The sequence below is a fragment of the Pteropus vampyrus genome, unplaced genomic scaffold (genome assembly GCF_000151845.1).
Source record: "Pteropus vampyrus isolate Shadow unplaced genomic scaffold, Pvam_2.0 Scaffold56, whole genome shotgun sequence".
NCBI lineage: Eukaryota > Metazoa > Chordata > Mammalia > Chiroptera > Pteropodidae > Pteropus > Pteropus vampyrus.
The window spans coordinates 6,753,520-6,780,342 of record NW_011888837.1 but is presented as its reverse complement, the minus strand read 5'-3'; the positions used below and the strand labels follow the sequence as shown (position 1 = coordinate 6,780,342).

The following is a 26,823-nucleotide window of genomic DNA, read 5'->3' as shown; positions in this document are numbered from 1 at the left end:
AAGGCATTACCATTTTATTGGGATGTAGAAGATTGGGAGAGGAAAAAGTTTGGGAGAAAATTAAAAAGTCTATTTTAGATATCTTAAGTTGGAAATGCTACTTAGATATTTAAACAGATTAGTTGAACAGGCAATTAGATCAATGAACATGGAACGCGAGATTCAGAGGGGCTCTTAGTGGTATCTAGCAATGAGAAGGAAGTTGGGGCTGGAGTCTCATTGGACTAGAGATGGTTATCAAAACCATGGAACTGGATGAGATCCCCTGGGAAATGAGCATTAACTAGAAAAAATCCAAGGACTGAGTCAACCTAGCATTTAGAGAAAGGTGAGGAAGGTCCATTAAAGGAGACTGAGAAGTAGCCAGTGAAACAAGAAAAACAGGAAGAGTGCTGCTCCAGCTAAACATAGAAAATGTTTCAAGGAGAAAGAGTAAATAACTGTGCCAAATGTTGATGATAGATTAAGAAAGAAAAGGACTAAGAATCAAATATTAGAATTAGCTATGTGAAGATTCTGGTGAGCTAGACAAAGTCAGGCATTTTGGGGTGTGGGTGAGTCTTATTGGAATGATGCAAAGACAACAGGAAGAAAGCCAGTGGGAGACAGTGACAATGGACAAGTCTTTCAATTAGTTTTGCTATTATAGGAGCAGAGAAATAGATCAGGAGCTGAAGGGGAGTGATAGGTTAAAAAAAAAATTAATATGGGAACTAGTACAGCTTCTTTGTATAGGAATTATACAGATTAAACAACAAAAACAAAAAAACTGATGTTCCGAGAGAGAGAACAACTGCGGAGGGAAGTCCTCAAGGGAATAGAATCAAATGCAGAGCTTCTCAAATTATCTGGTAATGAAAAACCAGGTTTTTTCTTCCAACTGTCAAAGACTAATGCTTTTGTAAAATACGGTATAAAAGAATTATCCCAATAACAAAATTATACAACATAGTCACATTATATAAAAGGCCATTTTTAAAAATTTAAGTATAGTTAGTATACGATATTATATTAGTTATATTAGTTTCAGGTGTACAATATAGTAATTCAACATTTTTATACCTTACCATGTGATCACCCCACTAATTCTAGTAATCATTTGTGCTAACTTATCACAATATCATTGACTGTGCTAACTTATCACAATATCATTGACTATATTCTCCTTACTCTTTTCACTCATCTCTCCACCCTTCCCTTCTAGTAACTATCCCTTTGGTTTCTGTTTCTATGAGTCTGTTTTTGTTTTGTTTGTTCATTTGTTTCTGTTGTTTTTGTTTTTGTTTTTAGAGTCCACATATAAATGAAACAATACAGTGTTTGTCTTTTAAGCCTAACTTAAAAACAGATAACCATATGACCTAGCAATTCTACTTCTGAGTATTTATCCAAAGAAAATGATAATACTAATTCAAAAATATATATGCCCTCCTATGTTCACTGCAGCATTATTTACAATAGCCAAGATATGGAAGCAACCTAGGTGTCCATCAATAGATGAATGAATAAAGAAAAAGTATTATATATACACAACAGAATATTACTCAACCATAAAAAAGAATGAAATCTTGCCATTCGTGACAATATAGATGGATCTAGAAGATATTATGATAAGTGAAATGCGTCAGGCAGAAACAATTTTTTAAAAAAATTATAAGATTCAACAGACATAAAACCAACTCTTCAAACTGTTACAAAAGTTTCTATACATTTATTCTCCATTTCTATACTTGTCTAATCACAAACTGGTAATGATAATCAGTCCACGCCCAGCAGCAGTCCATGGTTTGTACTTTAAATTAGGTTGATCCAACACACAAATATTGACTTAAATAAGAGAATGGACAGTACATCTAAAATTAAATGTTTGGAAGGCAGAGTATATGGGTTCAGATAGAGTTAGGACAGTAGAGTTCTGGGAGCATGCAGAGGTTGTCTTCCATTGGTTTCTAGTTCCTCCGTGAAGACAGAATGAGAGTGAAGATGGGGTATGGGATGTTGAAGGATTGAGGAGAGAGAAGATGATACAGTAGTCTACAAGAATGAAAGTATAAATTGACTAAGGAAATCTAGGAGGATTGCCAAGTAGTACTAAACACTCACTTGAAATTTGGGGTCATGAACTTCAAGTTAGTCCTGTTGGTATTGTTGCATATATTTTTTAAAACCACATACACCTTTTTGGATGCAGCTGTGGAATAGGAAAAAGGTTATATTTAACCAGGGTCAGAGAGGGTATGACAGAAGGAGAGAAGGCAAGGGAAGAGAAAGTGCTTTTCTGGTAACATCTCCCAGATGAATTCATTCTCTTACAACCCTGCTTCCAGCACTCATTGTTAACCATCTTATTTGTTGTAACAATTCTCTGAATGATTTTTCTTTGCCAATGTATCCTGCATTTAGAACCACATTAATTTTTCTAAAACTTTACATTCATAATTTCATTCAGTTAACCCAAGAACTTATAGTACTTCCTTTTTGCTCTAGATACAAATTCTATCTGCCATCTAAGACCTCCCAGAGCTCATACCTCCATCTTCTTGAGCACTCAGTGGGTCAATTCTTCAAGTCATTGTTCATTGCTAATGTCTCTATTTCATATATGTGTATACACGAACACACATGTACACACACAAACACAACCACCAAGATATGTATAGACCCCAGAGGAATGGCCTTCCTATTCTGCATGTTATCCATATTCTACACCTCGTTTAAAACTGTTGAATCATATTTTAATTTAATAAACATCTATTGAATAGCTACTATGCACCAGTCACTGTTCTACATAAAAAGAATAACAATATCATGATTTTCTTTGCTCTCTGTGTGATCCATTTTCGTTTTTTCCTTTGTCTGAATTTTTAAAGTACTTATAGTTTATAACCTGAATATATATATTTTGTCTATTTATACCTTAGGTATTCTTTAAGCTAATTTATTTATTTGTCTTGTCACCCCTGTTACTCGAGGGTAGAAATACTCTTACAGTTCCTTTACATCCTTATCATGGGTAGATATAGAGTACTCATTTAATAAATACTTGGTGACTTCATAACCTTAGTAAGACCTGAGAATTATGTGTCTTTGAAATAGTAGAGCTCACAGAATGTCTAATATTTATGCCATTTAGAAGATATTTACATTACCAGCAAGAGTGCAATCGGCTTCAATTAACAGAAACTCAACTAACTGACTTTTAAAAAGTTAGTTTTTTTCTTATTAAAGTCCATAATTAGGCATTACATATAACTGATTCAGTTACTCAAGGACACAGACTCCACCATCATTCTGTCCTTGGGCTTCTCACTTCATGGTAGCATGCCTCATTTAAAGAAAGGATGCAGAACTGAAGAGTATTTGCAAGAGACAGAGATTCCTCCTGTTTGTTGAATAGCAACATGTTTCTCACAAGTTTCCCAACTTCCTTCTACATTTTATTAGCCATTAATAAAAAGACTGCCACCCAAAGTCACACTGCCACCCAAAGCTACAAGTGAGATTAGAAAAGTGACTATTTAGATTTCTTTAACATTCTTAGTAAGGGGTGGCGAAGGCAGAGGAAATTAATAATAATTGTGTTTAACCAAATATTTATTTGTTTACGACATCTGTCTAGCTTATTTCTTCCAAGAAAACTCATTCATTCTTTGCACAGGTCTCCAACTCTAAAACATCATACTATGCTACTTCCTATATGTGGAACTCCTCCTCATGTTTAACGAATTTGTCCTTCCATGATTTTCAGCAGGCGTTCTAGTTCTTCTTTGTATCCATGAATACAATTGGAAATTATACTGTGCTTCTGGTCACTCGATTATCCAGTTTCAGGCTCTTGAATATAATTAGGATTCCTTAAAGCCTGAAAATGAATCTATGACACCTCTATTCCTGCCAACTTTTAGTCCACTCCATGAGATTCAAAGATTTTAGGTTCACCTCAGATATCTACTTGTCTCCAACATATTAATAATTTACTGAAAATAAAAAGAGAGAGGAGCTGTCACCTGGAAACACTAGATCACAGATGGACAAGTAAGTTTCTAAACTTTAGTGTTTTTCAGTGCTTCTAATATGCTAATATCCTGTTAACTCTCCAAAAAAGAAATATAACATGAGGTATTTTCTAATATATTTATTTTTTTGTTGTTTTTACATTTGCTTTTTATATTTTTTATATTTATATATTTCTAATATATTTAACATGATTTGTTTATGTTATTATTGCTTAGCATTTCTTTCTTCAGAGAGCATTTTGTAGAACCAATGTCTGAAGGAAAAACCTTTCTGAATGCTACTCTAGATATTTCTATATACTTGAATGCCTATTTCTATTATAGACCAGAGGACTCAGAATTTTAAGTGACTTAAAATGGCACAGAACACAATTATACTACCTATGGTCAACTCCATGGTCCCATGTTTTTCCCAGAATCCTAGTATTCTTCAAAACTGAACTGAGTAATTATTCCCGAGTTGACCCATAGCTGGAGTCCAGGATATAGGCTCACTGTGGCCCTATCTTGTCCCTACCTCTCTTCCTTCATCAGTGATATGAATAATGTGAAAGTCATGACCATCTGAGCTTTTCCATTTTACTGATTCTTAGACTCCATTATGTACACAGTTTACTTGGCTAGAATAGGGGCTATAGTATTATATAAGTTTCTAAAGATACACAGTGCTTCCTAATGAAACAGTAGAACCACAGAAGGTGTTTCAGAGGTCATTTGGTCTCACACTCAGCCAAAACAACACCTGAAGCATCCAAGGCAGATGGCTGCCTCCTCCAAGGGTGTCCAGCCAGAATGAATGTAGAAGCCAAAATTCACCAGTGTCATTAATAAAGGAACTTTATTTTTTTTAAGTAATAAATAGGCAGAATAATGCAGAATAAAATCTTTGTTAGAGAATACTCAAATGTCTCAATAGTGTCATTTTATTTCAGCCCTTTCAAAAGATACTTAAATTACATATCAATATGCTAACCAATGCTATTCTTAACCTCTCCTTTTCATCTTCACTTTAAGGCCTGCTGATATAGCTATAAGTAGCAGCATGTGGCCCTAAGGCCAAAGAAGATCCACCACTGGTTTTTATAAGACCACAGAAGTAATATTTACAAAAGATTTAACCAAAATAATTTAAATGAGTGATTTGCTAGTTTTAAAGAACTTCTCTAAAACAGTACATCTTTTGTTTTTTTCTCCCAATATTCCTAGCCAAGTAAAGAGTTTTATAACAAAACACAAAAACCAGACAAAACAAACAAAACAAACAAACAAAACTAAGTTTTAGTGAGTATAAATGACTTCTTCAAAGTCAAAGAGATAGTAGGTATACTTCAGGATTTCAACTTAAGTTTTCTGGATGGAGTTTTCCTTTCCATCTTATTAGAGTTTATTTTCAGGGCTTCTATGTTCAAAAGGCTTCTCTTCTTTTGTCTCAACCAGTTTCAGCAGAAATGGAAATCAGCTGGCTAAATCCTGCACATGCCTTCCTAGCACAGAGGATGGATAGTAAGTGTTCACACGGCCCAAATAGCAACTCTATGTACACTATATATAATGTCTAAATTCATTCTACCCTACCCTATAGAGGGTACAAGGATGGCCAGTCATATGTCGATCAAGTATTCATTGTTTGAATTTGTTTATTCAGGAAGCTGATTTAAAATAGCATTGTATTTTGGAAAGATGGCAACTGTGGCGGCTATGTAATTTTTGCATCTTCCAAAATCACCACATCAGAACAGGTGGTGAAACAAAAACCAAAGGACATATACAATAAAACTAAATGACAAAGCATTCCAATTAACCTTAAAATAAAAATGAATGAGAGCAAACCACCAAAAATCACAAGATTTGAGTATTACTGGCATCTGTGCAGAAGTCAGAAGGAAACAATAGAATGCCCGATGGACATCAAATTAAGGTAACCCCAAGATATCAAACAGGTATTCACTAGAAAGAGCAATGAGCCAAACTGACACAGTATCTAAAACTGTAAAGGGTTTTTCCTAGTCCAATAGAGGGTGAATCCAACAATTCTTCAGTAAGGCTTAAAGAATCTGTTGCACTCTGGGTCTTATGAACTCTCAAAAATGACCCATTAGGGCTTTCTTTCAAGATAAGTCCCCACACTGAGAAGAAACTTCTGAGAACAGAATAAAAAATGAGTGGGACAAGGACATCTGAAATTAATGGATATAAGGAGAAAATTGAAGCCAGGAATCTCATAAAGCTATACGAACCAAGCCTCTTTCTATGGTTTCAGAAAAACCAAATTCACACGAATATGAGCAATAGAAAAGCATTAAGGTCTCAACTCATAGAAAATATGAGAGAATGTCGAGCAGAATAACATTCCTGTAGACAATGAAAGCAAGCCACAGAATATGCTTAAATATAAATCAAAATGGCAGCATACTTCCCAAATCAGCTAAAATGAATTAATAAAATTATACAAGATAGGAAATAACAGTATCAATTAGAATTAGAAAATCCCAGAAATGAAGGCGCAGACCTCAAAGAATTAGAAGAAAAATCTTTAGAAATGAAAATTAAACTAGAAGTAACACAAAAGTGAATAAACACAACAAAAAAAGCTTAGAGTCATATAAAATAAAAAGGGAGAAATTGTGAATCAAAAAAAAAAAAGAAGAAAGAAAAAGGTCTTGAAAGTGGTACAGGTCTATGCCATGCCACCCTGAACACGCCCAATCTCATCTGATCTCAGAAGCTAAGCGGGGTTGGGCCTGGTTAGTACTTGGATAGGAGACCACCTAGGAAGACCAGGTGCTGTAGGCATAAAATAATAATAATAATAATAACAACAACAATAATAAAAATAAAAATAAGTGGTACATACTAAAGATAGGCAAAGAAGATCCAACTTACAGATATTAAGATACCTGAAGAAGAAAACCAAAACAAGTGAACTAAATATTAAACTAAACACTGAAATAAAAGCAAATTTCAAGAAAATGTTTCTAAAGTGAATTATAAATAAATATATATATATTTTGAAACATCACATCGTGTACCTCAAAATATTGACACAGAATGATCTATACCAAGATTCTCAAGCAAAGGAAATTTAAGCTGAGAGTTTTATTTCCAGAAAACCTTACTTTCAAGGACAAAGAAAATAGAACAAGTGTTAGGAACATGTAAGTACTTAGAAAGTATAGTACCCAGGAGCTTCCTCTGAATAATCTTCTAGAGAACAAGCTTCAGACAACCAATATGACCAGAGAAACATCAACACAAGGACTTGTTGTGAGCATTAAATATATAGTTAATAGTTGAACTAAAATTAAATGAGAATTTTTTAAAAAGAGTATGTAAAATGGCTGTATGATCTGTTAATGTAGTAGTAGTACAACTCTAAAACATGGGCAAAAATGGGAGGGAATAAGCAAAAAAAAATCTTTTTAACTTAAATAATTACAGTGGAACAATAGTACTATTTTCATAGCAGCCTCAGAAAAACAACACTATTATTATTGTCCACTGTATTTATATTGTTGAATAAAGCAAATGATCAATTTTGGGGTATTCTAGCTCTATCTTCCTTTATGAACTAGAGAATTAGGATTGAGAAGGAGCATCTCCTTATAAAATATTCCAGCTAATTCATAAACATAAAACAAAATTAAAACTATGTATCTAATATGATAGTCAATAGTCATGTGTCTATAGAACATATGAATTATTCCTAGTCCAAATAAAGATGTGATGTAAATGTAAAACATACAACAGATTTCATACGTGTAGTATAAAAAAAGAGAAGTTAAAATATCTTATTGACTATTTTTATGTCGATTACCTGTTGAAATGATTTTTATATATTGAGTTAAATATACATATTTATATAAATTACATTAAATTAATTTTACAAGTTATTTTTCATAAGGCTACAAGAATATTTATAAGTACACATGTGGTTCACTTTTGTGGCTCACATTACTTCTATTACACAGTACTGAATTAGACTATTACCATTTTGAAAATTTAAAGACTTAATGGATCCCATCAGGAACATCAGTAGCTGCAAATACAAAAACAGAGTGAAGTTCAGACTTAATGTGTCTCTTGATAAAAGAATACAACACCATTTATTGTCTTACCAAAGGGATGCAACCAGAGTCTGATCAAATCCCTAGATCCAAATCTCATTTAAGTAAATTCAGAGAACAAAAGAACATGATAAATTGAACTGAATGTGACGTAACACTCAAAGTCACAAGTGCAACATTAACAGATACGAAGAACGTTTCCTATTTCTCAACCCATTTTCAAACAGGAGAAATCATTGTAGTTCTAGAAATACACAAAGTAGTACAAGAAAGTGTAGCAAACAACAGAAGATAAAAAAGTGAATTATAAAAATATTTGATTATTCCAGTATAAGGCAAAAAAAAAAAAAAAAGGGAGGAGGAATAAAAAAAACAGTGGGGCAAATAGAAAATAAATAGCAAGATGATAAAAAATAAACCATTTATATCAGTATTACATTAACTATAAATGGACTTAAGACTCCAAAAACAGACAAATACTGTCTTTAAAAAAAAATAAAGACTTAATGAAATGCAGTTTATAAGAGATAATGTCTTAAGGAAATAGGATGAAAAAAGATATATCATGCAAACACTAACATCAGCAAAGTAGAATTTAAGGCAAAAAAAAGCATAATGAAATATATATGTCCACCAAAAAATATGCCCTAAAATGTTCAGAGCTGCTCTATGCCTAATAGCTCAAAACTGAAAACAACACATCCATCGACAATAGAATTGTTTTAACGCATGTTCTTCCCATGCCCTTTTAGAATCACTACTACCCGCCCATCACTACTCTGACTTCAAAGAGTACAGATTAGTCTTTCTTGTTTTTGAAAAATAGACAAAACCTCACAGCATGCATCATTTTGTATCTCTCTTTTTTCACTCCAAATTTTGTTTGGGAGATTATTCTATGTTATTGTGTGTAACTGTAGTTCATTATTATTTCTGTATACATTTCATTATGCGACTATACCACACATATTTATCCATTCTACAGTTGTTGAGTATTTGGATAGTTTATAATTTTAGAGTTATTAAAAATGCTTTCTATGAAACATAATGGTATGTCCTTAGGTGCCCATATATATGCATTTCTGTGAAGTATCTTCTTCAGAGCGGTGTTGCTGGGTCCTGGGATAAACAACGGCCAAAGAGCTTTTCAAAATATCTGAATGGGGGTTCTGGTTACTCTATATCTTCGCCGACACCTTTTAATTTTAGCCAAAATGGTATTGCATTGCGGATTTCAGTTGCATTCTTGATGGGAATCTAGTTGAGCCTCTTTTCATATGTTTATTGGCCTATGGATATCTTCCATAGTGAAGTGACTGTCAAAGTATTTCTCATTTTTCTAACAGGTTATCTGCCTTTTTTCTATTAATTTTGAAACCTTTTCCTCTGTTGGATATAGGTGAGATTATTTTATCCTATTCTGTGGCTTATATTTGCACTCTCTTAAAGGCGTCTTTTGATGAACAGTAATACCTTTAATATAGTCCTTTGTGAATTTTTTAAAAAGCTGTTTTTAATTTAAGATCTTTGTCTTCCTTTTATCTGATTTGCCTGTCTCACAGAATTGTCAAAATAAAATGTAAAAAAAAATATGGAAGAGCTTTCTAAACAGTTAAGCAGTTATAGTAACATTGGTTACTATACTTTATAATGAATATCATAATGAACTTCAGAGTTACACAGATCATAATTAACATCTCACCTGTGCCACTTATCTGAGTAAATTTAGGTAAATGATTACTTCTTTAGTCCTCAGTTTCCTAATCAATGAAATAATAATAATAATATCTAACTGATAGGGCTATTGTAAAGATTAAATTAGGCAACGCATGTAAAAGAGCTTAACATGGGAGCTGACTCAGATAGGTTAAAGGTCAGTTCTGATTTTCTTATATCTGTGATAGAATTGTAGGTGAACAAGAGTCCAAAATTCTTGATTTCCAGTAACAGAAAATTTCTTTAAGAAAAGCAATGAATTATTTTTGTGCCCAGAATAAACATTTACATTTTACTAGTGATACCGATAACTTTTCTTTGTATTCTCCATGGTTTTCCACTTGTATTAAAATAAATTAACCAAAATATAAAACTAAAATTTCTGGAAATTTTTATTTTTAGATTTTATTAAATGAATTGTGTTTTTACACAAAACAATCTTAAATTCAGCCCCAACTTCAAAAACTATAGTTCAACCTTGTTGGCTCTATCTTCTCTGTGAAGTTCAATTACTCAAGTAGGTTCTTTTATTTTCCCTGCTGAGTCACAAGAACCTTAGTTTTGAAGTAGAACATACCTGGGTTTGATTTCCATTTCCTCTACTCACACCCTAGTTTATTTTTTAAATGGGGTAATAATTCTTATTGTTCATATTTATCATTCAAGAATTTGAGGTTATATATATACACATATATATGTGTGTGTGTGTATGTATATAATATATATATTGCATATATATATATCGCCCAATATGAGACCTGTCACACTGTAAGTGTACAATAGCAAAGACTATTATTCTTAGAGCAATGACTCCAAACCATGAAACTCTCAAATTTTGAAGCAGTTCCAAGTGCAGCATTCTGATTATAGTTTACTCCCTGTCAACAGTAATCAATTTTGAAAAATATTTACATTAAATTAATTGCTAAACATTATGGTTTGACAAAACTATATGGTTAGAGTTCTGAAGTCAGATTGTCTAGGTTTGCATCTCAGCTCTGCCCTGTGTTAGCTGCGTAACCTTCCTTAACTTCTTCACATGCCTCAGTTTCCTCATGTATAAAATGGTGGTAATAATACCAACTTATGGAATTAAATGAGTTAATATTTATAAAGCAATTATAAATATTATAGTGCCTGTCATATAGTAAGCTCTATTTGAATGTTTCACTAAAAAATAACTAGTATATATGTCATTTGGAAATATATTTTATTTGTTTCTTCTAAGAAAAAGATCGAAGCCTTTTAAATTCTTTTAAAGTCACATTAATCCTAAAAGTGTTATATATCTCATTCATAAATTAATTCATTTAACAATCATTTACTGAATACTTAGTATACTTCAGGCTCTGTGGTATCTCTCAAGGGAGCCAAGGCACGCAGACAAGTATTTAAAATATGATAATTGCTATGCTCTACAAACTACATTGATCCACAGTATACCTTACTCTTTAGACCTTTTAATTTTAAGTCTTAGACTGTGCCAAGAATGGCTTACAAAGAGAGTTTAACAACTATCAAAGAAAACCAATATATTTTTGTTGGCCCCGAGGATGCAAACAAAACTGAGAAAATAGTTGAAAGCATCCTTGCTAGGTAAGAAAATGTTTTGTTTCTCTTTATGGATTATGACAAGTTGCAAGGGACCCTTTGTGATGGACAGAAGATAGATAAACAGAAATACTTTCCTCACGAAGCATGTCTGTACAATCTAAAACAATTAATCTTGCCAGAGTCAGTCAGCTCTAATGGAGCTGCCTGGCATGGGCCATTCATCAAAGCCCACTAATCCATCACACAGGACCAGACACATCGCTTGGCAGGTCTGCCACTCCTGCCACGTGCCTAGATGCCTGGGAATCTGTGTAAGGCAGAGCAAGCCCTTGGAGTTATTTATGGTTGTCTTAAAAGAGGGAATCTGAAGCTATTCATATTCAATGCTATTGATTTTAATGAAGATGTCAACAGAAAACTACCTCCTCTACTGACACAAAGCTCATTTATTTTGAGAAATAAAAGTCTGACAATGTGTCCTCCTCTCAAACTCAAAAGTCTAGGCATGACAAATCATTCTTGTCAGCATATGCACATTTTCTAATATTTCTCATTAAAAAAATAAAATAAAATCCTTATCAGAGCTGACATCTCCTATAGCTTCTGTCCCATTTCTCTGATCCCTATTTTAAAAATATTTCTTCACTTTCCATTTCTTCTTGAATATTCTCTGGTTAGACTTTCATTACTTCATTGAAATTACTTATGTCAAGGTCACCAACAACATACTACTTGCCATTCCCAATGACCGAACTTTAGTTCTCCTTTCTCCCTCTCAAACTTCCTTCACCTTACTTCTAGAAAGCCAACTGGTTTTCCTCCTTTACTGACCTCTCCTTCTGAATATCCTTTGCTGGTATCTCTTTTTTATGCTAGCTGTTGGTGTGCTCTAGAACTCAGTTTTCAGGCTCCCTCTCTTCTCTATAGTTACTTCTCAGATGAGATCTCAGGATGTCAAATGGCTATAAATATCATTAACATAGGACGGTTTCCACAATTTGATAACTCCATCCTAGACCTCTCCCAAACTCTATATTTTTATTTTCACTGCCTATTTAATGGCTCTACTTGAATGTCCAAGAGGTATCCAAGCTTAATACACCCAAACTACAACTACTGGTTCCGACCCCTAAATATGATTATCTCCTAGTCTTTCTCATCTTAGTAAATGTTGTATACTCTGCCACTCATGTCCAAAACCTTGCAGTTATGTTTGAATCCTCTCTTATTCACACTAAACTCTCTATACAATCAACTAAAGTCTTGTTGACTTTAACCTCAAAATATACCTCAAGGCTGACTACTACTCACCACTTCTAGGACTACTGCCTTTACCTTATCATCATCACTCATGTTGACAACTTCGAGTCCCCTAACTCTTCTCCTTGCATTCTCTCTTGCTCTTCTTCAGTATATTCTTCATTCATATATACTTTTTAGTCAAAAGTATATGTCATAGCTTTCTCTTACTTAACACATTTTAATGATTCTCTATTGCACTAGAATCGAATCCAAATTCTACACCATGGCCTTTGAGGCCTTGTGTAATCTGGCCCTGTCTTTCTCTTTAACATCACCTCTTTCCACTTTTCTCACTCCTTTTCACCCTCACTGGCCTCTTTCTTAAACCTGGTTTTTCTGCCATAGAATGTTGTATTTGTTGCCTTTTCCTTAGACAACTTCCCTCAGAGCAGCAATATGAATCTCTCCTCACTTTAATTATAAAATTAAATTGATCAAATTTAATTGATCAAATTTCACTTTTTAGAGAGGCCTTCTCCAATCACTTTCCTTCCATCAAGTTCCATGTCATTATCACAACTAGATTTTTCACTATACAATTTATTGAAAATTTGTCACATTCCTATATTTGTTTACTTGTTTATTATCTATCTCCTCAAGAAAATGTATGTTCCATGAAGACAAGTACTTGGTCTCTTTTGTTTACCTTTATTTCCCCAGTTCTAGAAGAGTATCTGGTGTATTTTAGGTGCTTAATAGGTAATATTGAATGAGTGGATTTTTTAAATTAAAGCATTGGGATAAGTAATATAATAAAGTCCCTTCTTATTCTCAAATCTTCTGGTTCCAAGTCATTAAATGTTCTCTCCTATAAGAACTACCATTGGGCCTCAATTTTTTATGAAGTGGATATTGGGAGAATATGGGTATATGAAGAAGGGATTGGGATAGATTGTGAGGAAGCCAATCCAGGAAAACTATAATGTAAAATGGGGGTGGGTGGGTATGAAGTTATCTAAAATACGCTTCCAAGTGAACAAAAAAATGTTTATGAGAGATTTAGTAATCATCTTTGTATATGGCTTCCTAAGCCAGACAAATACTCCATGCTCCCCTGGACCTATAATGAGCTATTAAAATACCTATGGATAGTTGCAATAATCACTCCATACCCCTTCAGCTCTGACCTTTATCACAATCTGTTTTTCACTGCCTTCTAAACCATACCCATCTCTGAACTCCTGGCTTTAAACTAGAGCCTCAAATCTTATCTCTGCAGCACCACAGTTGGTGTTTGAATCCCCTTCTATGCATGGCTTGATTTAGGATTCCAGATCTCTGGAGCCTATGACCTTCTGTAGGAGTCTTCTTATGTTACCCTCTGCCTCAAGAAACCAAAACTGGGAGCATGCACTGCACCAGCCCTGCACCTATCTAGAGAAGGTGATTTTGATAGATTAAAAATAAAAACAAATTTCTAGATCAAATAAATTAGAATTCTAAGTAAATCTCTACAGTGAATTCATAAACAAATAATTAGTGGATTTGGACACATTCAAGGCATTTTTTGCATTCTTTACACAAGTAGAGTGATTAAATAAAATAATACATGCTAAGTGCTTAGCTTAGTATTTAGCACATGCTGTAATCATTAGTACAATATCATAAACTGGCTTAGAAACAGAAGTAAACAAGTTTATTTGATGAATTTAATCACATTTTTAAAGTGTGTTAAACAAGTCTGTTTTAAAGATTTAATTGCTAGTTACTTTTCATAAAAAGACTCCTCTTTATTTTTTCCTGAAGATATCACTACATTTTTCTTTTTTTCTTGTCCATTTAGCTTAAATACTTAACTGTATTTTAAGAGATTCTTTTAATATTTGATGCATTTCTATTAAAAACTGCTTAAATTTTCTTTTTTAAGAGCTATAATAAATGTTTAAATGGAGTAATAAAATTATTAATTTTTATATTTTGTCTTAGAAACATATCATAGTGATGGGAACATTAACAATTGTCCCATTTTAGTACACTAAATACTGTTTTACTAAGAAGTAGATAATAAATACTAAGTGAAAAAGATAATAGACAAAGTGCTAAATGAAAAGTTAGGCAATATATCTGTCATTCATTCGACGGACACATATTGATGCCTTATGATTTAGAACTATTGGAAGTAGCCTAATGACGCAAAACTAATGGGATATCAGTAAATTTGTCTCATAAAGAAGACAATAAGCATACAAGAAATGCAATGGTGAAATAAGACAGAAAATATATTTGCTCTTATGGAGCTTATAGTTTAGTGGTGGGGGACGGGGAGGGAACATGCAATCGAAAAATAAAAAATAAAATAATTTGAAAGATTAAATTACTTCCCAATTACCTATCTTTCAAACATTATCAGTGTTAAGTATGTATGTGAAGAGTAGAGTCATAAGTCTCATATTTTCTGTCTCAGTTTCCCCTCTGTAAAACTGACAATTTTGTCAAGATCTTTTTAAGATAATAAAGTAAGGAAAGCACCATCTCCATGATCTATTTATCTTCTTTGAAGCTTCTTCCAGTACGAATAACCATTGAGGCCATGATTCACTTCTAATTATAAATAAGAATTAGGCTTTGGACAGCTTAAGGAATCCTACTGCATACTGGACCTACCTACTCAAAGATGGGATATCCTTCAGTCATCGACTAACTTCAGGGAGCATGTGATTTTTTAGGTCACCCAAGTTATCTAAGGAGGCCGAATCCAGTTGGAAGTCTCTGGGGAGTGCACTGAGATCGATGCAGGATTCTTTTTGATGTGTAAGTGGTTGGGAAAAAGCTCTGGAGCACAACTCACCAAGAAAGATGTTCTCAGATTCTGAAGACCTCAGGACCCCTCCATCGATTTTTATACTACAGTCTTAGATGGAAAATAGTGGCCTCAATGGTTATCGCAGGCCAGTGATAACCCAGCCTGGTGGCTCATATGATATAAACTACCATGTAGTTAATAGGTCGACTGCATCCCTGATTCATTTTTCATATTCCAGAGTAGAACTGAAGCTCAAAATGGATAAAATCACTAAGACAATTGGAATAAAATCTATGTATACAAAATTTCTTCCCAATCTCACAGATAGGTAGAGTATCAATCAGGACAGATAGAGACAGAAGCACACACACTAATTTGAACAGGGAAATTTTAATATAAATGTTATAAGCATAATTAACTAAAACGGCTACTGTAAATGCTCTAGGACTGAGAAACAAAACCCAGTGAAGGAATACATTTGGAAGGGAGTCTTCTTTTTAAATCTGGGGTTTACGCCTCACTGGAGAAGCTGTCGTTGGAATCCATTGGATAGCAGAGATTTCACTAAGTTTCTCCAGGCCAGACTGATCCAAAATTGCTGAGTAAATCAGGAAACACGCCTCCACCCTTTCCACCCTCAGAGTACAAGTGACCTGAAGTTGGCAAAAATGGAACTGCAGCCAGAACTGACAAGCCAGAAACACCTTCCATGGTGCAGGTGGGCTGGGGCTGGCAGGTAAGGAACTATAGTTGGAACTAACTAGCAGGAACTGTCTCTCTAAGGTGCTGGTGGATCACAGCTGTAAAGCTGACTGTGAGTGCCTACAAGACTCACTGGGAATCCACTCATGGGAGTGCCTATAACACTTGACAGGAAGCCACACACAAGACTGCCATTGAAACTCAATGGGGATAAGTGCCACTAGATGTCTCCTACATGTGCCACCAGTAGTCAGGCATTAGGAGCAAGAACATGTATCTAGGAGCACATTGGAACCAGGGAGAAAAGCCCATTCTTCCTGCAGTGTTCCTCCAGTTCCCTTTATTGACAATGTTTAACATCATGTCAGGTGTAAAAGAAAAATGCTGATAGAATCTATCTCCATATTGCAAAGCAGGCAATGAAGGGTAGATTTGGAGCTGAGAGGCAATAAATGATAATTGCCACAGACCATTAGACCACCTCTTCAGCTACTCACTTTCCACAAGTACCCTCCTAACACATTTGAACTTCTGCACAACAATAAGACAACTCCATATTTCCACCTAACAAAATTCAGCTAGCCTTATGACAGATGAAGTTCTTATCCTTTTCCCAAAATGAGAAGAGGCATAATCCTAGCAGTCATTGTATCCATTGCAGCCTATATTAATTATTCCTCAAGTTGTCATAATTCCACTGAATATGTTGTTACCTAAAGACAAAATTATAAAGTTAACTTCCATCAACCAGTATACAAAATTAAATGGGAAGAAGAGAGAAGAAAATGGTTAGTATTTACAAACGTTAAAAGTAAAGAGAATACATAATGCTAATGTGGTCCTTGTTTCTGCAATTGTCCATTAGACTATAGTTGATATCTATGACTTCCTTTATTACCTATTCCATATTTGCCTTGCCACAACCATAGCTGGTTAGGGTTCTTTACCTGGCAGAGTAATCCAAACTTTTATTCCCAAAGGGTCTGAGTTCTCAATCATTCTGCCTCTTTGTGGTTGCTATAGTTTTCCAATGAATTTACTACTGAGCCTGAAAGTATTAAGAGGTACCCCAGAAAAGCCACTGAATTTCAGACATTATCCTCCTTACCCCCATTGTGTAGGAATAGCCCAATTTCCCTTTGACAATTGGAATAGATTGCCCCAAGCAGAAAAGTAATCTTCCTTTTTCTTTTGGCCTAGTTTTTCAGTGGAATAAGAAGCCCAAAATAACTAGATGGTGGTCTCATCAGTGGAATTGGAATAATGCCCCCAAATGGAAGCATTCTCCACCTCCTGGTGACTAAGACTTGAAACAAACATAGCTCCAAGTTTCAGGGACAGGAAGCAAAACTTCTGTGGGTAGGTTATTATGAGTTATTTTGAGAAGAGCACTGTAAATCTATACCTCGATTCCCAGACCCATGTATTTTGACTATAGAAAAGATAGCATCATATAATTATCTCTGATTCAACAAATAATATGCATTCTGTAAAACAGAACTCTATCCTTTCAGAGTACTGTCAGCCAACTGATACCGTAACTGACTGGTCTAGTAAGCTATTTCACCTTCCAATTAGACCAGCCACTTTGGAGTGATGGGGATACAGTAAGGTCAGTTAATTCCATCTGCATGAGCCCACTGCTGCATTTCTTTTGCTTTCAAATGAGTTCCTTGATCAGACACAATCCTGTATATAATGCCATGAAAAGGACAAGTCATTCTGTTAGTCCAATGCTGACAGAAGCATTACAGGCAGGAAAGACAAATCTTTATCCAAAATTTGTCTATTGGAAGAAACAAATTCCTTTCCCTTCATATTGGAAGATAACCAATGAAATTAATCTGGACGCCAAGAGCCTAGCTGGGACCCATGAGAAATCAAGGGTTCAACCTTGGCCTCTGCTATCAGCAGATTAAGCACTCAACAGTAGAATTAATCAGGTCAGTCTTGGTAAGGGGACACAATGATATTGAACTATGCATAGCTTTCATCTCTGATATCACAGCTTCTCTGTTCATAAGCCCTTTAAACAGGCAGTGGGGTAGCTAAAGAAAAAAGCTGACTGACCATGCACAAGAACATGTCATCTTGTGCACATGACTATTAAGACGGATGCTCTTTGGAGGATATTAACATTGGAAACAGATATCTTCACAGTGTGTGTGCCCATTCTAAGGAGTCCATCAGACTTCCTTGTCATCAATCTTCCTTTCTTATTCCTTGTAAGACCCTGATCATCTCGCTAAAACAACTGCACTGCACATGAATCTGTACTTCTATCTTTTACTCAAGGCACAGTAGACAACCAAAATATGTTATAAAATGTTAATTAGACATGCAAATGTAATTTCTATAAAATAAATAGCATTCCATACTAAATCCAGCTATGAGCCTCCCTAGATTCATTTAGTACTACTTGACTCCCAGATCTTGCATTCTTGATCAAGGGCATCCTGGAAGCTCCCACTGTTATCTTTCATTTAACACCACTCTCTCAATCTTTCCCAGAGTGAGGTCTGGACTTAGGCACACTTCTATGGCCCCTATCATGAGACAATGCACAGCAAATTTACCTGCTCCTCTCCAGCTCAACCAGATCACACCTGGGTTTTCCTAGCACATACCCGAATGGCCAGGTAACACAACCCAGAAGTACAGTGACATTAATGTCCATGGCATGAACTTTGACCAATGAAGATACAAGTTCAAGTAGGAGCTTGCAAATAAACCCACTTCTTTCCTCCTGCTGATAATTATTCTAAGGCATAGCGATTACAGACATCAGTTCAAGAGACATCCCTTGTGACTGAGCAGCTGGCCAGTTTTCCGTGAGTCTGTAGTCAACTAGTTAACAAATAATTTTATTTGCTTTCTTTCCTCCCAATCTCGTTTCTCTTTTTCCTTCACTCTTATTACCTGGGCTTGTACTCCTCAATAAAGCATTAGCACATTAGCTCTGTTTCCAGCTCTTTTCTAGGTCACCTGGGCAATATATATAATAATTCTCCAGGGGATTTTTTAAAAGGACATTATAATGAGTCTTTTATAATGTTATTAACATATCTTCCCCATTTTCCATAAATTAGTCTTATTTATATATGGCCATCCAAGTTGTACTTTGGAATCTCATTGCACCATTTATTTCAAGTTTAAGTTACAATAATTTTTAAATTATAGCATACCTTCCCATCAAATGTTTAGTGGTCTATAAGAAATGAAGGAATTCACAGAAAATCTCAGTTAAATCACATAGATTACTGTAGTTTTTTTTTTTTTTTTTCTCAGAAAACTGATTTTAACAGCCAAAAAAATAAGTCCTTACGGCATTTAACAAACAACTGCTTTTCGCCAGTATTCCCAATGGCCTTACCCGGTGGTATTTATTGGATGGCTAAAGACAATGCTGAAATTTGCTTATTTTGGCCAACAAATGGAAAACCCAGATGCCAAGGTGAAAAAGATTTGTTCTTTGGTAGTAGCTACAGCAGCTGTCCATTTGGCATATTCCTTAGAAAACTTTGAAGTTGCCTAGGATACAGACTTCATAAAGTGGGATCCTGCAGAGCCTTTAAAAAGATGTCATTTTAAGTATAAAAATCTATATAGACATTAAATCAGCAATTTAGCTTCTACCCTAAACGTATATGATAAATGGATTTGCTTATCTGTGGAAATAGGGCATACAATGAATAATCTAAATTATGGCACCAAATAAACTGCACATATTTTGACAAGAAAAATGAGGTCTACATATAAAATTTAGAAGTAAGGACTTGAGGGTCACATTCTTAAATGAGTTTTTTTGCAATGCTTAGACCTAAGTTTCTCTTGTAAGTAATCATTGATGAATATAAAACTGCTGTCAGTAATTGCTTACAGTTTAACAAGCAAATAGAAATCAGAGTAACATAATCCTAACTAAAATATTATCAAACACTGTCAAAACAAAGAGGATTGCCTACTTAAGTAGAAGGTGATAGGTGACAGTGTTTTAATCACTGAATTCTACACTTGAAATGGGTGAATTTTATAGCATATACATTACACCTTAATAAAGCTGTTTTTGGGGGGTTTTTTTAAGGAAAAAATTACAGGTTATTGTTATGAAAAGAACACCCTCCTCCGAAGGCCTGAAATTCCGCACCTGTTCCCTAACCACTTAAAACTGGTTTTCTCTAGAAATCTAACTACACTTGCATATGCCTGTGGGTGAGCAGCTGGATGTGACTAGTTCAGCCTACTGCTTAGCTCACCATCCTTATAACTTGCCAGTGATCACTAGAACCATCATGGCATTCACCTCCATTGATGATCAGATGTCCCTTTGGTATCTAGTAAATTTTAGCTATAAATAAAAGGCACTTTTACATTATCCAATTTAGGTACCTAAGTCTCATCATTTTATATGCATGGAATATGCTAATAGCTGTTCCTTTCATAAAGAATTTTGCACGGACCCTAAGAAAAAAGAAATACTGAAGCAGGCAGATTGATGATATTTTACCCTGAAGAAATAGACCTTTGAAAGTATGCCAGAGTTTGAGGAAGGGTCAGCCAGGCCCTCCAAAAGGAGGCAGTTTGCACATCTTCTTGTCAATAACACTTAGCATGCTGAGCTGTTTTATCAGACAGATGGCGGACCATGCGCCATTATGACCAATATAGTATTGCCACTTGTGCAGAAGGGTCCCATGACTCTAAAGCTCCCCTGCCACCTCAGACATGGCTGTTTGTGTGGCCCTTTACAACTTAGCTGCATGGAATTCTATGTTCCAATGGCAGGAAGGAAACATCATAGGAGAACTTCAATAGAAAAATAAACTTTGAATCCTTTCATTCTGTTTTAATGGAAGAATCTGACTTATTAAAGGCCTGCTGTTATTACTGTCAGCAATTATACAATTGATTTTAGTTAAATGATAAAATGTTCTTCAAATTTAAATTTCTCAAATACATATTATCCCTCAGATTGCTGTATAATTTCTTCAGAATTTAAAAATCAGTTTTAAAATGGAATTTAGACTATCTGAACCTGAGGGAAAAAATCTAATTGATTCCCATAAAATGTATTTTGTAAATGATTTCCATTGCTATTAGATAGCCTTTTAAATTTAAGTGGAGATTCACAATTTTTATCATACATTAGAGTCCCCCCAAATAAATACTTTTCAATTTTTATGACATGTAAAATCCCAAGAATGCTTGAAATAGTGGTCAGTGGAACACTAATAGAAGCTTAGTAAAAAAAAGTTAAAATATCTATAATCATTTTGTCAAAACTTTCTCTTTGCATTGGATAGAACAAATACAAAATATTTACCAAAGAAAGATATGTTTTTTATAAAATTTTTATAATTATAACAAATAGGTTAAAAATTAGTCTATAAAATTATTTAACAACAAGAACTAAACTAATTACTAGAAGTATCCTCTTTGCATAAATGTCAGTAATTCTGAAAATAAAAAATGTTAATGGTTAAAAGTATTGTATAGGGATCAATCTGGAGACTTCTTACTTGAGACAAACATGTCATAACTTAAGTTCTACTGCTGAATAATGGAACTATAATCTATTTATATATCCAATTACCACACATTTATTTCTTTACATTCAGATAAAGCATGAGTGTAAGGATATACCTAAGGTTTTCCAAACAATGTGTAGTGAATTGTTAGCCTGGAGTTCTATTTGCCCCAAATTGTCAATAACTAGTCTGTTACCACCCACACAAAAAGGGAACTCTTCACCCTACATTAGGTTCACATTTAAAAGAGTAAAACATCATTCTTTCTCAATCTAGTATAACCTATTCAAAAGTATTAACAAAATATTGGACAGGTAAGTATCTCTTCTTTGGAGTCACTAAGGTAGCCAATTAATTGGTTTGATACGGGTATTTGCTTACATAGATCGGATTCAGAATTATTTTTTCTTTTCAAGCTAAAGCTGTTTTCATTCACACTTGGGATCCTCCATCTGTCAATAAAGCCTGTTGGCTCACCACCTCACTGGCTTCAAGGTGCTAGTTTTCCATCTGGTAAAACCCTAAAGGGAACCCCAGAATCAGAGAAGCGTGAATCCTATGGGCGCTTTCAACTCTAGGGTTTCTGTCCCCAAAGAGATGGAGACTCTTTGAGAGTCGCCAAATGTTTAGAAGCAAAGCAATCCAAACATGTACATGGCTTCTCCTGTACCAGAAAAGATACCTAGTGGCAGTCCAGGAAAAAGAAACTGTAAAAGTCGGCCTCTGGTGCCCTTCCACTTCTCTTTCATTGTTCCTTTCTCCCTTCATAGCGTACATTTCACTGTTCGCTCACTATTAACAAGGAAGCATAATGTAAGTAAATTAAAATTAATTAGGAAATTGGAATAAAAGAAAAACTGGCTGAGAAAAATGATGACTGTATGGTATTTCTCAAAAATATATGCCATAAGATCCTATAATTTCACTAGAGGTTGAATTATAAACTGAACACTAACTCAGTAGTTTGCTCAAAGAGAAGTTCATGATTAATGGTATTCATAAGATATTAAAAAAAAAAACTACTCAATTGACTTGAAAAAATCAGACATTCTCAGCACTGAGATTTGAAAAAAAATTTTTCTCATGGATTCTCATTAAAAAGGACACTTTAAAGTATGTGCAGAATCCTTATTACATCTACCCAGTAACTGCAACAAGTTCCATGGGGCTATTCTAATAATGACCTTCAGTAAATTAATAGCAAAGCTTTGAGGTACAGTTCAACAAAAGCAAAACAATGTGACCTAAATTCACAGCTTTCTATGTCTGTATTAACCCCAAAATAAACTGTCAGTAAGTTTTAATTTATACTGTCTGGAAAGTATCTAGACTAGTTTTCTTTTTTTTTTTTTTTCCCCTTGGCCAATTAAATGTAGACCCATATGCCTTGATAACTGTCCATCCTGGGAGTAATTAGGGGTGACATCATTTTAAGAACTGTGAAGTCTAACAGGACATGTGTTTTAATAGAAAGCCACTGAATTTCTTGGTAATGGGCCTTGGAACAAGGAAATGACCACTTATACGACCCAAACTTTTCTAAAATAATTAACTATTCTGGGTCTAATTCAGATAGATATAGATATATTTGTAATCAAAGTCCCAACTTTCTATAGTAAAAGATAAACCCCAAATCATTTTATCCTAGGAAGATTTTAAAGAAAGCATCGCCTGATATAAACAGTAATTTATTGGTTTTGTAGTCTTATCTTTTCTGGAAACATTTTCCTGAAACAACTAACTCTTGTTGACATAAAAGGTCTCAGTTCTCATTAACTGTTACTCAGCTTTTCCATGTTTTTCTGTGGTTGCTTTACCCTCAAGTGGTCTTCCCCATTCTGGTGACAAGATGCCCACCAGAAACCCCAAGAATATATTCTACCAATTAAGCAACCCCAATTAAAAGGGATTGCATCTTCCTTAATAGTACTATTAAAAGTCCTGGGCCTAATTCTAATTGGCTTAGCTTAAATCAAATTATAAGCCTATCACAGGGTCAGATGAATAAAACATACTTATTTGCTAGTTCTGGCTCATGTACCTATACTTAAAATAGAAAGTGAGGGAGAAGGTATTTCACCTGAATGTCATAAAATAGGGGTCAGCAAATGATGGTCCACAAGTCAGCTACCTGCTTTTGTGAATAAAGGTTTATTGGAACACAGTCATACCTATTTGTTCATTAATTGTGTATGTCTGCTTTCATGTTAAAATGGTAGAGTTGAGTAGCTGCAACAGAGACCATATAGTCTGCAAAGCCTAAACTATCTTACCCTTTAAGAAAGTTTGCTGACCCCTCAGATAGACCAAAAATGGGTCTTTTTCTCAAAAGAAAAACAAGGGATTTCTAATTTAAAAAAAAAAAAAAAGATGGAATAAATGCTAGACAGGCAAAATCAATATTACTCCTCCAAGATGAACTGGTTTCAAATGATATCCCACATATCTAAATTAGTTGAACTGATCAAATAGATTTTGGAAGGCATCTTAAAAAACAGTATTTGATTATTAAAAATTATCTTCTAACGTCACCTGAATTAGTGACAACAATTATTCCATATATACATAGAAGAATGCTTAATTTTCTATTTTCAAAGGTGGCTAAAGAGAAAAACACTTAAATCCAGCTCAACGTGGTATTAAGGCAGACAAGTTAAAAAAAAGGAAAGACGCTTCTTAGCTGATAACGGCCAAGACCAGGTAACAATGGCAGACATTGTGCTAGGTATTTTATATATTCTTATCCCATTTAATCCTAACTATCAATTCTGTGAGGTAAGTATTATTATCACCATTTTATAGATAAGCTCAAAGAGGACAAGGAACTTACCTTAGCCAAAATATTACAGTGGCAGAACTAGCTCCTGAATCCATGCTCCCTCTCAGCGACACATGTGACACTGTCTTCCCTGTGAAAAACAAAAAGTAATTCATGGTGAGGCTAACAGAGCATGAATCAATTCAGTGTTGATTATTCTACTGCTATACTCAGTAATACCCCATGGCAGTGTTAAGCTCTCAAAGAATCTTGGGGCTGTCAGATATACAAAAGTCAAACAGATGTTATCTTCAAGAACAAATCCTCATTTCATATGATGTGCTGGAAGGATCTGGGTGTTTATATGAGTCATCTGGCCCATAATTTATTAGTAGCCTAAACCAGTGGATAGAGAACTCAACTCAGGAACTGGAGAATTGAATTCTTTTACTGACTTTGTTGAGCAAAGTCAGTAAAAGAATTCAATTCTCCAGTTCCTGAGTTGAGTTCTCTATCCACTGGTTTAGGCTACTTGCTCAACAATTGTGAAAGCCAATGAACTATTATTTTTGACATGTGTATGACTATAAGCTTCTGGAAAATGTTGTAAACATTAACATAGAAAAGAAGCTGAGTACTTATGGAAAACACATTTCAATGCATCAGAGCACGATTTTAGAAATAAAAAACGGAACTAAGGAGAGTTGTGGAAAATTTAACTGCTGCTTTGGAGCAAAAGGAAAATTATCAAATTCATGATCACTATTTTAGTGATTATTTTTAAAAACATTTTTTAATTATGAAAAATATCAAACATATATAAAAGTAGAGAATCATTGTTTATATCATGTACCCTGTCAAAGCTTAAACAATTATCAATGTATGTCCAATCTTGTTTTATCTATAACCTCAATAATACCTCACGCCCACTGAATAATGTTAAAATAAACTTCAAACATATCATTTCATCCATAAATTCAAAATACATCTCTAAAAGATAATAACTACTGAACAAAAACCATAATCACAATAGCATTATCATACTTAAAAAATTAATAATAAATTCTTCTTTTCCTGTTTTTAAATAAATTTTTAGTTGTTACAGTTGACATATATTAGTTCCAGGTGTACAACGTTGTCATTTGACATTTATATAACTTACAAAGTGATCATCCCAATAAATCTAGTACTCATCTGATACCACACATAGTCATTACAATATTATTGACTATATTCTTTACGCTACACTTTACATTCCCGTGACTATTTTGTAACTACCAGTTTGTACTTCTTAACCCCTTCTCCTTTTTCACCCACCCTGAATCCCCTTTCCATCTGGCAACCAACAAAATGATCTCTGTATCTATGAGTTTGTTCCTGTTTTGTTTGTTCATTTTGTTCTTTAGATTCCACATGAGATCATACGGCATTTGTCTTTCTCTGATTTACTCCATTCAGCACAATACTCTCTAGGTCCATCTATGTTGTTTTAGATGGCAAGATTTTATTTTTTTTTTATGGCTAATATTCCATTTTGTGTGTGTTTGTGTGTTTGACCTCTTCTTAATCCATTCATCTATTGAAGGGCACCGAAGTTGCCTCCAAATTTTAGCTATTGTAGTAATGTTGAAATTAACATGTAGATGCACATATTCCTTTGAATTAGTGTTTTGGATTTCTTTGGATAAATATCCAGAAGTAGAATTACTAGGTCTTTGTCTCTTGTTATAGCCTTTGTTTTAAAGTCTATTCTGTCTAGTTTAAGTACTGCTACCCCAGCTTTTTGTTTTGTTTCCACTTTCATGAAGTATTTTTTTCCATCCCTTTACTTTTAGTCTGTGTGTATCTTTCAATATGAGGTCTCTTATAGGCAGTAAATGTAAGGGTCTTGTTTTCTTATTTATTCAGCCATCCTATGTCTTTTGATTGGAGCATTTAATCCATTTACATTTAAAGTATTTATTGATAGATATGTAGTAATTGTCATTTATTATTCATATTTTTTTTCTCTCTCCCCACCCTCTTTTACTTAAAGAAGTCTCTTTAATACTTCTTGTAATACTGGTTTGGTGATGATGAACTCCTTTAGCTTTTTCTTGCCTGCAAAGCTCTTTATCTGTCCTTCAATTCTAAATAGTAGCTTTGCTGGGTAATCTTGGTTGTAGGTCCTTGCTTTTCATGACTTTGGATATTTTGTGCCAGTCCTTTCTGGCCTGCAAAGTTTCGGTTGAGAAATCAGCTGACAGTCTTATGGGAGCTCCCTTGTAGATAACCAACTGCTTTCCTCTTGCCACTCTTAAGGTTCTCTCTTTGTCTTTAACTTTTGGCATTATAATTACAATGTGTCTTGATGCTGGCCTCTTTAAGTTCATCTTATTTGGGATTCTCTGAGTTTCCTGGGCTTATATGTCTAGTTCCTTCATCAGGTTAGGGAAGTATT

General features: G+C 34.3%; 1 long non-coding RNA gene and 1 pseudogene across 1 annotated transcript in view; one reads left to right on the top strand and one right to left on the bottom strand.

Annotated features, from left to right (window-relative positions):
• LOC111739988 overlaps positions 1-24,536 on the bottom strand; it is a 55,329-nt gene extending 30,793 nt beyond the window's left edge. Inside the window, exon 1 of the long non-coding RNA XR_002780436.1 lies at positions 24,456-24,536. This is a non-coding gene — a long non-coding RNA (uncharacterized LOC111739988). The remainder of the gene's footprint in view (positions 1-24,455) is intronic.
• On the top strand, positions 6,692-6,809 carry LOC111740033 (annotated as a pseudogene).
• Positions 24,537-26,823: the final 2,287 nt, after the last annotated feature.